The sequence below is a fragment of the Salvelinus alpinus genome, chromosome 15 (assembly GCF_045679555.1).
Source record: "Salvelinus alpinus chromosome 15, SLU_Salpinus.1, whole genome shotgun sequence".
In the NCBI taxonomy this organism is placed as follows: domain Eukaryota; kingdom Metazoa; phylum Chordata; class Actinopteri; order Salmoniformes; family Salmonidae; genus Salvelinus; species Salvelinus alpinus.
The window spans coordinates 28,676,228-28,691,961 of NC_092100.1; the positions used below are offsets into that span (position 1 = coordinate 28,676,228).

General features: G+C 43.0%; 1 protein-coding gene across 2 annotated transcripts in view; it reads left to right on the top strand.

Moving 5' to 3' along the window:
* Window positions 1-2,061: 2,061 nt before the first annotated feature.
* Window positions 2,062-15,734, top strand: part of LOC139539856 (CMP-N-acetylneuraminate-beta-galactosamide-alpha-2,3-sialyltransferase 2-like) — a 51,676-nt gene continuing 38,003 nt past the window's right edge. For both annotated transcript variants that reach the window (XM_071343198.1, XM_071343200.1), the window contains exon 1: window positions 2,062-2,475. The gene's annotated coding sequence lies outside the window, so the exon portion shown is untranslated. The remainder of the gene's footprint in view (window positions 2,476-15,734) is intronic.

Below are 15,734 nucleotides of genomic sequence, written 5' to 3' on the forward strand. Positions count from 1 at the left end.
GCGCGAGAGGGGTAGCTCTCCATTTTCTTTCTCTCTTTTATTGAATAGGTTACGGTCCGGTTTAAATATTATCGATTATGTTTGTTAAAAACAACCTGAGGATTGATTATAAAAAACATTTGACATGTTTCTACGAACATTACGGATACTTTTTGGAATTTTCGTCGAACGGAACGAGGCTTTGGTTTTCTGAACATAACGCACAACCCAAATGGCGTTTTTTTGTTATAAAAGTAATATTTATCGAACAAAAAGAACATTTGTTGTGTAACTGGGAGTCTTGTGAGTGCAAACATCCGAAGATTATCAAAGGTAAGCGATTAATTTTATTGCTTTTCTGACTTTCGTGACCATGCTAATTTGGGGCTAGCTGTTGTAGCATTGATTGATACACTCACAAAAGCTTGGACTGCTTTCGCTGCAAAGCATATTTTCAAAATCTGATACGATAGGTGGATTAACAACAAGCTAAGCTGTGTTTTGGTATATTTCACTTGTGATTGCATGATTATAAATATTTTTAGTAATATTTTGCGCCCTGCAATTCAGCGGTTGTTTAGGAAAATGATGCCGCTAAAGGGATCCGTAGCGCAGAGAAGTTAAGAAATAGAATGTCACTGCACACTCTCAACTCCATACTCCTGGTGCGGTATGGACTGAAGTGGCTGGTGATACCTGTTACCAGCATAAACTACCAAGTGAAGTTCTGCATCAGTTTGGCACCATAGCAGCATACAGCTTTAAAACTTCTTGCGGATCATTGGGACGCTAGCGTCCCATCTGGCCAACATCCGGTGAAATTGCAGAGCGCGAAATTCAAATTACTATAAATATTTAACTTTCATGAAATCACAAGTGCAATACATCAAAATAAAGCTTAACTTGTTGTTAATCCAGCTGCAGATTTCAAAAAGGCTTTACGGTGAAAGCAAACCATGCGATTATCTGAGGACAGCGCCCAGCACACAAATGCATAACAAATCATTTTCAACCAGGGAGTTGCTACACGAAAGTCAGAAATAGTGATATAATATATGCCTTACCTTTGAAGATCTTCTTCTGTTGGCACTCCAAACGGTCCCAGTTACATTACAAATTCTATCCAAATCTACCAATTATATGCATATCCTAGCCTGAGTAGCACGCTTTGGGCACGCTTTTCATCCGGACGTCAAAATACTGCCCACTATCCCAAAGAAGTTAAGGCCACTCCATCCTCTACTGCTGGTTCCAGCTCCGTGACAATGCAGTTGGACAGTGAAGATGAAGAGGATTTCCTTGCCAATCTATGATTCATCATATTTACAGTACGTATGCAAGGAGTGGACTTTCTGGAACTGGCGGAGACACACAGCTGATGGTGGCAGTGTGTACTGCAGTGTGTGCGAAAACAGTGGCAATATCTGGAGGAAACCATTGAGCAGCTAGCCAGCCAAGCAGCACAACAACCTGGAGAGAGCTGGAGAGAGATGCCTAGCGCATACATCATTATTTGAGTTAAGGTGCTTCTTCAATAAGATAGCATATATACCTTGTTATTAGCCTGTACCTGTAATTGTTGATCAGTTAGGTAGCATGTTAACTAACTACCAATACACTGCTTAAAACTATAATGTTCAGAATGTGTAGGTTTTCTAGTTAAAAATAAAATAAATCAAATGTAATTGTTCAATGATGTGTATTTGTTCAATAATTCAATGTGTTGTGTTTAAAAATAAAAATATTATCATATAAAAATGTGTTGTGCTTATATTACTTTTACAAATAAAAATATATGATAATAAACAAACAAATCTAAACTAACAAATGTCAAATCATATTTTTTGCCGAGATGGCCAGTCAATTTGAGTAACGTTAGTGTGTATTCTACGTAATGACGCAGTTTTACGTTATTACGCAATGACATCACAACGTCATTTAGCAACTTTTAGCAACAAATTGACCTGCCTCTAGCAACTTCCCCTGAAAATTAGTTGGCAACACTGCGTGTATGACCAGTAGGACTACAAATCCCAAAACCCTTTTAGCGCGTTTGAGGAATGCGGGGTGGGCTCATTTTTCCGGGGCTACCACTATGTATATACCACAGCCATCGGGGTTTCTAGCCATGACCGGTTTGAGCTGAGCTACGCGGTCCTTCCTCGCTTTAAACACTGCCCGACCTGTCGAATTTAAGTCCGTGAAACCGCCTCCAAATCTGTTTTATTTTGCCTAGGCTACATATCACAATACAGCCTCACATCTGGATACGGCACAGGCTGAAACAGACATATCATCTCTCACTCTGATGCATTGTTGCGTAAAATAGAAATGCAGTTATATTCCGACAACATGAGTGCACAGAAGCAAAAACATAGGCTAGATGCATAAAATAATTTAAATCAGAATATCATTTTTTTGGGGGGGGGGGGCGCAGCACACATAAAGGGATTGCTTTCGAGTTTTATACACTGGCGAAATCAGAAGATTTACAAGGTAAGACTCAAGAATATTGTTTAAATTACATTTTCATTAGACTATACACTAGGCTGTGTTGGGGATGAATAGCCTATATTTGTGAATGAATGACGAGATGTTGGGGATATAGGCTAGTCTATTTCTATTGAATGCATCTGTTGTAACCCCCTGCTCCTGTTTGTCCCCTTACCGTCACTGGTCCCCCATGCAGGAGGGAGATATCGTATATTGTTCTCAGCCCAGCTAGCATATAACGTTCCGAATTCTAAATGTAAAATCGGTGCGCAGTACTGTTGTCTACACTTGACACTTACAATCAACTTCTGCTGTCAGAATTCGAAGCTTGCATTGAAAAGACGGGTTTAAACGCACCAAAGTCGCTTTGTCGTCTGATTGTGTTCAGATCTGAGGTAGTCAGGGATGCATTATGTGAGGATTTCTCCTCAGTCTGGACCGTAGGCGATTTTAGCATGTAAATCTTGGTGGGGCAACAAAAAAAAGTGGGAAGCATGCCAGCAAAGCCACTACACAACACAACACTAAACAATACATTAATTACACTATAACGGTGACAAACGGTGCCCACAAACTGTTAGGGCCTACATAAAGCTGTCCCAACAGCAGTCCCAACACCTTACCACTGCTACACCTGGCTATCGGTGGAGTCTTGTCTGGCAGCGAAGCAGTTCATTCTGCCTCATTTACTGTTTAAAAAAAAAACATAGCTGATATGGCTGACTTGCTTAAACAAATGTGGTTTCTACTGACAATTGAGATGTACAAACTATAGCATAAGGGAACGACAAGCGGATAAGAGGCAATCTGTAGTTTCGATTAAGACATTAATGAGCGAGCTAGGACAGACGTAGTCAATATAACTATTTGTTCAGCACATTTGAAATGTATAGTGACAGAATTCAGAACATGGACCTTTCTTACAGTGTACTCCCTGTACAACAAGTCAGAACCATAGGAAAAATAAAGGGGGCATATAAGCAAACAATGAAAGCTCTGTAATCAAAAACCGGTTATAGGCTACATGAGCACCACCAAGTCAGAACAGTAGGTGAAATTAAGAGGTGAAAATAGACCAAATTATTAGGGTGAGGAACATGGGCTACTAACAGCTTACTACACAACATACACTTAGTATTACTTTCTTAGCTACAGTATACTTATCACCCTGGCAGATTACATTTTATGCAGCAACATACAATACATTTTTGGACTCACCTTGTTGTGCTTTGCTCACTTGAACAGAAAGGTGGTGCGGCGATCCTTCATGGGCAAATTTTGTCCTCAAACTTTGTCATCAAAGTCTGGCATTCTCTGCATTTATGGTGCTTTCAAGACAACTGGGAACTCAGGGAAGAAAAAGGTTGAATCATGATGGCGTCGGTGATTTTCAGGTCGTAGCTATAGAAAGAGGCCCGAGTTCCGAATTTACAATTCTGAGTTGTTTTGAAAGTTCAAAATTGATTTTCCCAGTCATAGCTCGTTTTTCCTGAGTTCCCAGTTGTCTTGAACTCACTAAAGTCAGATTTTGCAGTTGCGAGATAACAGTTGTTTTGAGCGTGGCACAAATCATGCTTCATTGACAGCATGGCCAATGTTGAATGTTTATAATTTTAAACTAGGAAAATATACCCTTAATCTTAGATTTGGGACCACACAGCCACTCCACTGAATAGCAAGCTAATAGTTGCTTTGCAATGCTTGCAGTTAGCCACTGATTCCTTCCAAACCACTCATTGTTGAATTTCAATTTCCATCTTGTTGTGTAATGTTTATGTCCAATCGCCGATGAGCACCGAAATGTTTTATCTATCATTTCTCTTCATTATTTATGACAAGGATTAAAAAGGATTTGCCAGTAGATTGTTGACTTGATTCATGATGACTGCTAGCTAAGATTTTGAAAGTATGATGTTGACATGATGAGTCCAATCAAAGCTACTGTAGATATAATGTGATTTGATGTCATCTTATCTGTGGCCAATGACCTTAAGTTTTCTTGGATGGGCACTTCTAATGTAACTATGGTAGTACCCAAGGGGCATTAATTTTCTAGCTCTACCCATAGACTTGGCGATGACGTGGTGTTCCCATGAGTGACAGAACACTGAGCCAATCACGGCGCAACGCTACGTATTTTCTGCTGGCTTGCATTTTAGAGCTGCCTTACTCAAGAAAACAAAAAAGAGACCATGTTTGTATGCGGCTTTATTAACTCAATGATATATATATTTTTGTACATTGTTTGTAAACTGATATGTGACACATATTAATGCCAAAATAACATGCAAAAAATTATAATAATAGTTGCCCCACCTGCCCTGAATCACGGGTCGGCACTGGTCTGGACACAATCATACTACCGAAAGCACATACAGTGGTCGACGTCATCAGCAGGACCGCGGTTTCATGACATACCAGATAAGCGAAGAATTTGACTTTGAACATAGATTTTTGCGTGTGTTTTTTGTGTTCAATCATAACATTCGGTTTCGGAAGTGAACGCAGTGGTGCGTTTGGTTAGCGGATCTAGACAGCTGTACTGAGACTAAGGTAGGCATGGCAGGTAGCTCAGATGGGAGTAAGTCTGAGTAGGATGAAGGTAGTAGGATCAGTGGTGAGTCTACCTACACGATGGTGCGGGAAAAAGGAAAAGGTTCAGAAAAGGGGACAAGGGTGGATTACCACAGATGGAGACATAGACGAGGGTGGATTTACCACAGATCGGGACATAGACGAAGGTGGATTTACCACAGATGGGGACATAGACAAGGGTGGATTTACCACAGATGGGGACATAGATTCCCCCCTTCCGTCTATGAGAGCAAACCGGCAGGGAGATGAGGTACAGGAGAACAACCACTAAAATGTTACATCCGATAATGTTGTCAAAGGCCATCAAATCAGATATAGAACATGTAAAAGATGCAAGGTGCGTAGGGAAAGGAAAGGGAATGATATTAGTGGTTAATATAGTTCAGAGGGTCAAGATACTGAAAATGGAGGTAAGGTGAGATGCCATATCCCTGGCAGTAGGGCGAAAGTGAGAGGGGTGATTGCTGATTGCGGGAGTTCTGATGAAGGTGTCAATGGAGGAGTTTGAGGGAGATGACCGGGGGGAAAGTGGATGATGCGAGGCGAATGAGCAGTAAGAAAAGAGAGGGTGGAGTAGAAAGCCCTATGGCGCTGTTAGAGTTTGAAGGGAATCTTCTGAGACGAGATTTATCAGCTTCTATGTTAGGGAGTTTGTGCCAGTGCAGACATGTTGTGCGGAGTGTGGGGGGCCACATGATTATGGCAGGTGTGGGGTGGAGTCCAAGGCAAGATACTGTGGGGGGAACATAGTGAGGTACAGAGATATAAGATCACAAGCAAGGTAACGTATGCTGAACTTCCGGCGCCGAAAAGAGATGGCCGCCTCGCTTCGCGTTCCATGGAAAATATGCAGTATTTTGTTCTTTTATGTGTTATTTCTTACATCGGTACCCCAGGTAATCTTAGGTTTCATTACATACAGTCGGGAGGAACTACTGAATATACGATTAACGTCAACTCATCATCGTTCCTACCAGGAATATGACTTTCCCGAAACGGATCCAGTGTTTTGCCTTCCACCCAATACAATGGATCTGATCCCAGCCGGCGACCCTGTGCGACGCCGAAAAAGGGGCAAACGAGGCGGTCTCGTGGTCAGGCTTCGGAGACGGGCACATCGCGCTCCACTCCCTAGCATACTACTCGCCAATGTCCAGTCTCTTGACAATAAGGTTGATGAAATCCGAGCACGGGTAGCATTCCAGAGAGACATCAGGGATTGCAACGTGCTCTGCTTCACGGAAACATGGCTAACTCAAGGGACGCTAACGGAGTCGGTGCAGCCAGCTGGTTTCTTCATGCATCGCGCCGACAGAAACAAACATCTTTCCGGTAAGAAGAGGGGCGGGGGGGTATGCCTTATGATTAACGAGAAGTGGTGTGATCATCATAACAACACACAGGAACTCAAGTCATTCTGTTCACCTGATCTAGAACTCCTCACAATCAAATGTCGACCGCATTATCTACCAAGGGAATTCTCTTCAATCATAATCACAGCCGTATATATTCCCCCCCAAGCAGACACATCGATGGCCCTGAACGAACTTTATCTGACTCTTTGTAAACTGGAAACCACACACCCTGAGGCTGCATTCATCGTAGCTGGGGATTTTAACAAGGCTAATCTAAAAACAAAACTCCCTAAATTCTATCAGCATATCGATTGTGCTACCAGGGCTGGAAAAACCCTAGATCATTGTTATACTAATTTCCGCGACGCATATAAGGCCCTCCCCCGCCCCCCTTTCGGAAAAGCTGACCACGACTCCATTTTGTTGATTCCAGCCTACAAACAGAAACTCAAACAACAAGCTCCCGCGCTCAGGTCTGTTCAACGCTGGTCCGACCAATCTGAATCCACGCTTCAAGACTGCTTCGATCACGCGGATTGGAATATGTTCCGCATCGCGTCCAACAACAATATTGACGAATATGCTGATTCGGTGAGCGAGTTCATTAGGAAGTGCATTGACGATGTCGTACCCACAGCAACGATTAAAACATTCCCAAACCAGAAACCGTGGATTGACGGCAGCATTCGCGTGAAACTGAAAGCGCGAACCACTGCTTTTAACCAGGGCAAGGTGACCGGAAGCATGACCGAATACAAACAGTGTAGCTATTCTCTCCGCAAGGCAATCAAACAGGCTAAGTCCCAGTACAGAGACAAAATCGAGTCGCAATTCAACAGCTCAGACACAAGAGGTATGTGGCAGGGTCTACAGTCAATCACGGATTACAAAAAGAAAACCAGCCCCGTCGCGGACCAGGATGTCTTGCTCCCAGACAGGCTAAACAACTTTTTTGCCCGCTTTGAGGACAATACAGTGCCACTGACACGGCCCCCTACCAAAACCTGCGGGCTCTCCTTCACTGCAGCCGAGGTGAGTAAAACATTTAAACGTGTTAACCCTCGCAAGGCTGCAGGCCCAGACGGCATTCCCAGCCGCGTCCTCAGAGCATGCGCAGACCAGCTGGCTGGTGTGTTTACGGACATATTCAATCAATCCTTATCCCAGTCTGCTGTTCCCACATGCTTCAAGAGGGCCACCATTGTTCCTGTTCCCAAGAAAGCTAAGGTAACTGAGCTAAACGACTACCGCCCCGTAGCACTCACTTCCGTCATCATGAAGTGCTTTGAGAGACTAGTCAAGGACCATATCACCTCCACCCTACCGGACACCCTAGACCCACTCCAATTTGCTTACCGACCCAATAGGTCCACAGACGACGCAATCGCAACCACACTGCACACTGCCCTAACCCATCTGGACAAGAGGAATACCCATGTGAGAATGCTGTTCATCGATTACAGCTCAGCATTCAACACCATAGTACCCTCCAAACTCGTCATCAAGCTCGAGACCCTGGGTCTCGACCCCGCCCTGTGCAACTGGGTCCTGGACTTCCTGACGGGCCGCCCCCAGGTGGTGAGGGTAGGTAACAACATCTCCACCCCGCTGATCCTCAACACTGGGGCCCCACAAGGGTGCGTTCTGAGCCCTCTCCTGTACTCCCTGTTCACCCACGACTGCGTGGCCATGCACGCCTCCAACTCAATCATCAAGTTTGCGGATGACACTACAGTGGTAGGCTTGATTACCAACAACGACGAGACGGCCTACAGGGAGGAGGTGAGGGCCCTCGGAGTGTGGTGTCAGGAAAATAACCTCACACTCAACGTCAACAAAACAAAGGAGATGATTGTGGACTTCAGGAAACAGCAGAGGGAGCACCCCCCTATCCACATCGACGGGTCAGTAGTGGAGAAGGTGGAAAGTTTTAAGTTCCTCGGTGTACACATCACGGACAAACTGAATTGGTCCACCCACACAGACAGCGTTGTGAAGAAGGCGCAGCAGCGCCTCTTCAACCTCAGGAGGCTGAAGAAATTTGGCTTGTCACCAAAAGCACTCACAAACTTCTACAGATGCACAATCGAGAGCATCCTGTCGGGCTGTATCACCGCCTGGTACGGCAACTGCTCCGCCCACAACCGTAAGGCTCTCCAGAGGGTAGTGAGGTCTGCAGAACGCATCACCGGGGGCAAACTACCTGCCCTCCAGGACACCTACACCACCCGATGTCACAGGAAGGCCATAAAGATCATCAAGGACAACAACCACCCAAGCCACTGCCTGTTCACCCCGCTATCATCCAGAAGGCGAGGTCAGTACAGGTGCATCAAAGCAGGGACCGAGAGACTGAAAAACAGCTTCTATCTCAAGGCCATCAGACTGTTAAACAGCCACCACTAACATTTAGCGGCCGCTGCCAACATACTGACTCAACTCCAGCCACTTTAAAAATGGGAATTGATGGAAATTATGTAAAAATGTACCACTAGCCACTTTAAACAATGCCACTTAATATAATGTTTACATACCCTACATTACCCATCTCATATGTATATACTGTACTCTATATCATCTACTGCATCTTGCCATCTTTATGTAATACATGTACCACTAGCCACTTTAAACTATGCCACTTTATGTTTACATACCCTACAGTACTCATCTCATATGTATATACCGTACTCTATACCATCTACTGCATCTGCCATGCCGTTCTGTACCACCACTCATTCATATATCTTTATGTACATATTCTTTATCCCTTTACACTTGTGTGTGTGTGTAAGGTAGTAGTTGTGGAATTGTTAGGTTAGATTACTTGTTGGTTATTACTGCATTGTCGGAACTAGAAGCACAAGCATTTCGCTACACTCGCATTAACATCTGCTAACCATGTGTATGTGACTAATAAAATTTGATTTGATTTGATTTGAAGCAGTACGGCGAGTTCAACGGACATAACCTGTGAGGAAATTGATGCACCAGCCTCCAATGGAAGGGGGAGATTAGGGAGTAGTACAAACTGGGGTCTTCAAGACATGTGACCGTCAGTGTGCGGTCACAAAATAATTGTTGGTGGTGAACTGGGTTGACTTCTTGGCTTTCATGTGTAGTGTGATGAATATGAGGTTAAGAATAATTCTACACGCATAGTGGTATGCGTGGCCAAAGATTTTCTGGGAATTACAGAAGCAACTGAAGTAATGATGCATGAGATTTTGAATCAGCCAAGAGGTGATGGTTTGGAACAACCTATTTAGGTCCTTCAATTGAACACTAGAAGCTTAATAGCTAACGGGCAGGAGTTTAAGAAGTTTGTATATGACATGGATGTAGCACCAGATGTAGTGTGTGTACAAGAGACATGGCTCACACCTCAACTGAAGTTTGTGATTCTGGGATTCAGTTTGGTACGGTGTGATAGAATTGGAGGGGTCAGGTGGGGCTTGTTCTACATTTGTTTAAGAGGTGGTGGAATACAGTGTATTGGAGATAGAAATATGTAGGAGTAGAGGTAACATTGTTATAGTTAATTTCTATAACCCCACCAAACCTCTCATGTTAGCACAGTTCGACGTAATTGATAGGATGTGTAGGGGTAGGAAGGTAATATGGTGTGGTGATTTTAATGCCCATGAAATCTGGGGAAGTAAATATAAAGAACAATGGGAGTATAGTTGAAGGATTTATGGATAACAGGGGATTAGTATGTGTTAATGATGGGAGGGGGACAGAGTCATGCTTGGACTTGACATTGGTATCTGCAGTGGTGGCAGGGAGGTGTGAATGGGAAGAGAAACCACGGTAGGGAGTGATAATTTTCAAGTTCGATGTAAGGTCAATGTGGATGTTTGTATGCAGAGTAGAGGCAATAACATGAGATGTTGCTTTGAGAAAGCTAACTTGAAGATGTTCAAGTATCTGTGTGAGCGGGTGGGACAAAAGTTATCAATGTAGGGGTCTGTGGATGAGTGCGCTGAGGCAGTAAAGTCTATAATTACAGTGGGGAGAACAAGTATTTGATACACTGCCGATTTTGCAGGTTTTCCTACTTACAAAGCATGTAGAGGTCTGTCATTTTTTATCATAGGTACACTTCAACTGTGAGAGACGGAATCTAAAACAAAAATCCAGAAAATCACATTTTCTGATTTTTAAGTAATTAATTTGCATTTTATTGCATGACATTAAGTATTTGATCACCTACCAACCAGTAAGAATTCCGGCTCTCACAGACCTGTTAGTTTTTCTTTAAGAAGCCCTCCTGTTCTCCACTCATTACCTGTATTAACTGCACCTGTTTGAACTCGTTACCTGTATAAAGGACACCTGTCCACACACTCAATCAAACAGACTCCAACCTCTCCACAATGGCCAAGACCAGAGAGCTGTGGAAGGACATCAGGGATGAAATTGTAGACCTGCACAAGGCTGGGATGGGCTACAGGACAATAGGCAAGCAGCTTGGTGAGAAGGCAACAACTGTTGGCGCAATTATTAGAAAATGGAAGAAGTTCAAGATGACGGTCAATCACCCTCGGTCTGGGGCTCCATGCAAGATCTCACCTCGTGGGGCATCAATGATCATGAGGAAGGTGGGGGATCAGCCCAGAACTACACGGCAGGACCTGGTCAATGACCTGAAGAGAGCTGGGACCACAGTCTCAAAGAAAACCATTAGTAACACACTACGCCGTCATGGATTAAAATCCTGCAGCGCACGCAAGGTCCCCCTGCTCAAGCCAGCGCATGTCCAGGCCCGTCTGAAGTTTGCCAATGACCATCTGGATGATCCAGAGGAGGAATGGGAGAAGGTCATGTGGTCTGATGAGACAAAAATAGAGCTTTTTGGTCTAAACTCCACTCGCCGTGTTTGGAGGAAGAAGAAGGATGAGTACAACCCCAAGAACACCATCCCAACCGTGAAGCATGGAGGTGGAAACATCATTCTTTGGGGATGCTTTTCTGCAAAGGGGACAGGACGACTGCACCGTATTGAGGGGAGGATGGATGGGGCCATGTATCGCGAGATCTTGGCCAACAACCTCCTTCCCTCAGTAAGAGCATTGAAGATGGGTCGTGGCTGGGTCTTCCAGCATGACAACGACCCAAAACACACAGCCAGGGCAACTAAGGAGTGGCTCCGTAAGAAGCATCTCAAGGTCCTGGAGTGGCCTAGCCAGTCTCCAGACCTGAACCCAATAGAAAATCTTTGGAGGGAGCTGAAAGTCCGTATTGCCCAGCGACAGCCCCGAAACCTGAAGGATCTGGAGAAGGTCTGTATGGAGGAGTGGGCCAAAATCCCTGCTGCAGTGTGTGCAAACCTGGTCAAGAACTACAGGAAACGTATGATCTCTGTAATTGCAAACAAAGGTTTCTGTACCAAATATTAAGTTCTGCTTTTCTGATGTATCAAATACTAATGTCATGCAATAAAATGCAAATGAATTACTTAAAAATCATACAATGTTTTAGATTCCGTCTCTCACAGTTGAAGTGTACCTATGATAAAAATTACAGACCTCTACATGCTTTGTAAGTAGGAAAACCTGCAAAATCGTCAGTGTATCAAATACTTGTTCTCCCCACTGTATATCAGATGCAGATGTGACCGTTCCAGTGTGTTCAGGGGAGGAAGACAGCGGGTGGTGCCATGGTGGACAGATGAGTTCTCAAAGGTGGTGCAGGAAAGGGATATACAGTAGCTCTACGGGTACTTAAGAATGGCTTATCAGTTAAGGAATCTCATGGAGTATCAAAGAAAGAGAGCGATGGCGAGAAGAATGATTTAAGACCGCGAAAAGGGAGGCATGGAGGGAATCTGCACCGAAATTGGTGCAGTTTGGAAAATGTTTTTAAAAATAACTGGAAAGGGTAAAAATGCTGGAATTCCGGTGTTGGTAGTGTCGTGGAATATCACCACTAAAGACTCAAAGTCAAAGTACTGCTACACAAACAAGTCATATAAGCATGGTTTGTTCCTGTATGTGACTGATTTATACCACACAAGGCTTCTTACTTTGGAACTGAGATATTATGTCACTCCTTCTAGTTCTAGTTCCCAGAGCAATGTTCTGGGCGTACTGCCAAATTGCTTATGAGTGATAATGTGGTTTACTCCTTTGTGCAGTCAATCCGTCACTCGCATGAATCCAACCAAGACAGGTTATTATAAAACAGCATTGTGCTAAACACAATTATATGCACACAAAGAAATGTCCATCACACTCCCTCATTTTATCACTCTGTGATAACTATTGTACATTTTTAAGGTAAGCATTAGATTATGGCTTAAACTATCAAAGGAGATTCTATTAAAATACTTCTAATAAAAGTCTGCGAAATCACCACAAAACCAGACACTTTATCCTTTCAAACCCTTAATTCTGGGTTGTACAATTACAACAAAAACTTCTCTAGGATAGGGGGCAGCATTTTCACTTTTGGATAAATAGCGTGCCCAATTTCAACTTCCTTCTACTCATCCCCAGAATATAAGATATGCATATTATTAGTAGATTTGGATAGAAAACACTCTGAAGTTTCTAAAAAACGGTTAGAATCATGTCTGTGAGTATCACAGAACTTATGTAGCAGGCAAAACCCCGAGGACTAACCATTCAGATTTTTATTTTTTTGAGGACACTGTCTGTTCAATGAGTTTTCATTGGGATACTAGATTTCTAATCAACCTGTTTGCAGTTCCTACCGCTTCCACTGGATGTCATCAGTCTTTGGAAATAGGTTGAGGTTATTCCTTTGTGCAATGAAGAAGAACGGCCATCTGGAATCAGTGTAACGTTATGTGTACTGTTTGAGAGTTGCGCAAGACTAGAAAAGTATTGTTAGTTTGTTGTCCTCCTGTATTGAAAACAGATAGACCCGTCTTCAATTTGATCGATTATTAACGTTTAAAAATACCTTAAGTTGTATTACAAAAGTAGTTTGAAATGTTTTTGCAAAGTTTAGAGGTAATTTTTGAGATATTTTGTAGTGACGTTGCGCAAATTGGAAGCTGTTTTTTTCTGGATCAAACGCGCCAAATATTTGGACATATATGGACGGAATTAATCGAACAAAAGGACCATTTGTGATGTTTATGGGACATATTGGAGTGCCAACAAAAGAAGCTCGTCAAAGGTAAGGCATGATTTATATTTTATTTCTGCGTTTTGTGTTGCGCCTGCAGGGTTGAAATATGCTACACTCTCTTTGTTTACTGTTGTGCTATCATCAGATAATAGCATCTTATGCTTTCGCCGAAAAGCCTTTTTGAAATCTGACATGTTGGCTGGATTCACAACGAGTGTAGCTTTAATTTGGTATCTTACATGTGTGATTTAATGAAAGTTTGATTTTATATCTTTTTTTTTTTTTTTTGGCGCTCTACATTTTCCCTGGCTATTGGCCAAGTGGGACCCACCTAGTAACTGATCCTTATTCCATAGCCCTTACACTTGTAAAACCATTGGAGTAGAATGGTTTAACTTAAGACCTTCACTACAGTTACACACGTGCTTAATTACACCATTTAATTTATGGCAATACTGTCATCATACGCAGGGGAGAGAACATGGTTATACTTTTCATGGCCTTCAGTGAGTTACTTATGGTCCTCATTATCTTCATCATTCTCATCAGCAAATGGCATTTATTTTAGCCCAATCAAACGAACAGTTTCCCCTGCAGTGGCAGAGGTGAACATGATAGTTGCTGAGACCCACGAAGAGCACAGAGCCTTAGAACAGTGTTATCACACACACAAGGACAAATATTCCCAATATAGCCCATTTTGCAAGGTTCACAGACCATGATCCAAACATAGTTAACAGCCAAGCTATCACCTCCCACTCGTTATCTTCATTGTCAGAGTGGCTTCTAGAAGTTTATGCAATGTAATCTTTGAGGGTCTGCCCATCTGCAAATCATGAACTGTCAGTGAGCAATTTGATTCTCCATCAGAGTCCATTATACAATTGTACACATTTTCACCTAGGTAGACAGACCCATTACCCTGTATACACCAGGCTGCAGTCAGTGAGCTTTCTATTGGGATGGTTGGGAGACAGGTTTTATTTTCACAAGGTCTTCTATAACTACAGTTGAAGTCGGAAGTTTGCATACACTTAGGTTGGAGTCAATAAAACTAGTTTCGTCAACCACTCCACAAATTTCTTGTTAATAAACTATAGTTTTGTCAAGTTGGTTAGGACATCTACTTTGTGCATGACACAAGTAATTTTCCCAACAATTGTTTACAGACAGATTATTTCACTTATAATTCACTGTATCACAATTCCAGTGGGTCAGAAGTTTACATACACTAAATTGACTGTGCTTTTAAACAGCTTGGAAAATTCCAGAAAATTATGCCATGGCTTTAGAATCTTCTGACAGGCTAATTGACATAATTTGAGTCAATTGGAGGTGTACCTGTGGATATATTTCAAGGCCTACCTTCAAACTCAGTGCCTCTTTGCTTGAGATCATGGAAAAATCTAAAGAAATCAGCCAAGACTTCAGAAAACAAATTGTAGACCTCCACAAGTCTGGTTCATCCTTGGGAGCAATTTCCAAACGCCTGAATGTACCACGTTTGTCTGTACAAACAATAGTATGCAAGTATTAACACCATGGGACCACGCAGCGGTCATACCGCTCAGGAAGGAGACGCGTTCTGTCTCCTAGAGATGAATGTACTTTGGAGCGAAAGTGCAGATCAATCCCAGAACAACAGCAAAATACCTTGTGAAGATGCTGGAGGAAACAGGTACAAAAGTATCTATATCCACAGTAAAACGAGTCCTATATCGACATAACCTGAAAGGCCGCTCAGAAAGGAAGAAGCCACTGCTCCAAAACCGCCATAAAAAAGCCAGACTACAGTTTGCAACTGCACATGGGGACAAAGATTGTACTTTTTGGAGAAATGTCTTCTGGTCTGATGAAACAAAAATAGAACTGTTTGGCCATAATGACCATTGTTATGTTTGGAGGAAAAGGGGGAGGCTTGCAAACCGAAGAACACCATCCCAACCGTGAAGCACGGGGTGGCAGCATCATGTTGTGGGAGTGCTTTGCTGCAGGAGGGACTGGTGCACTTCACAAAATAGATGGCATCATGAGGAATGAAAATGATGTGGATATATTGAAGCAACATCTCAAGACATCCGTCAGGAAGTTAAAGCTTGGTCGCAAATGGGTCTTCCAAATGGACAATGACCCCAAGCATACTTCCAAAGTTGTGGCAAAATTGCTTAAGGACAACACAGTCGAGGTATTGGAGTAGCCATCACAAATCCCTGA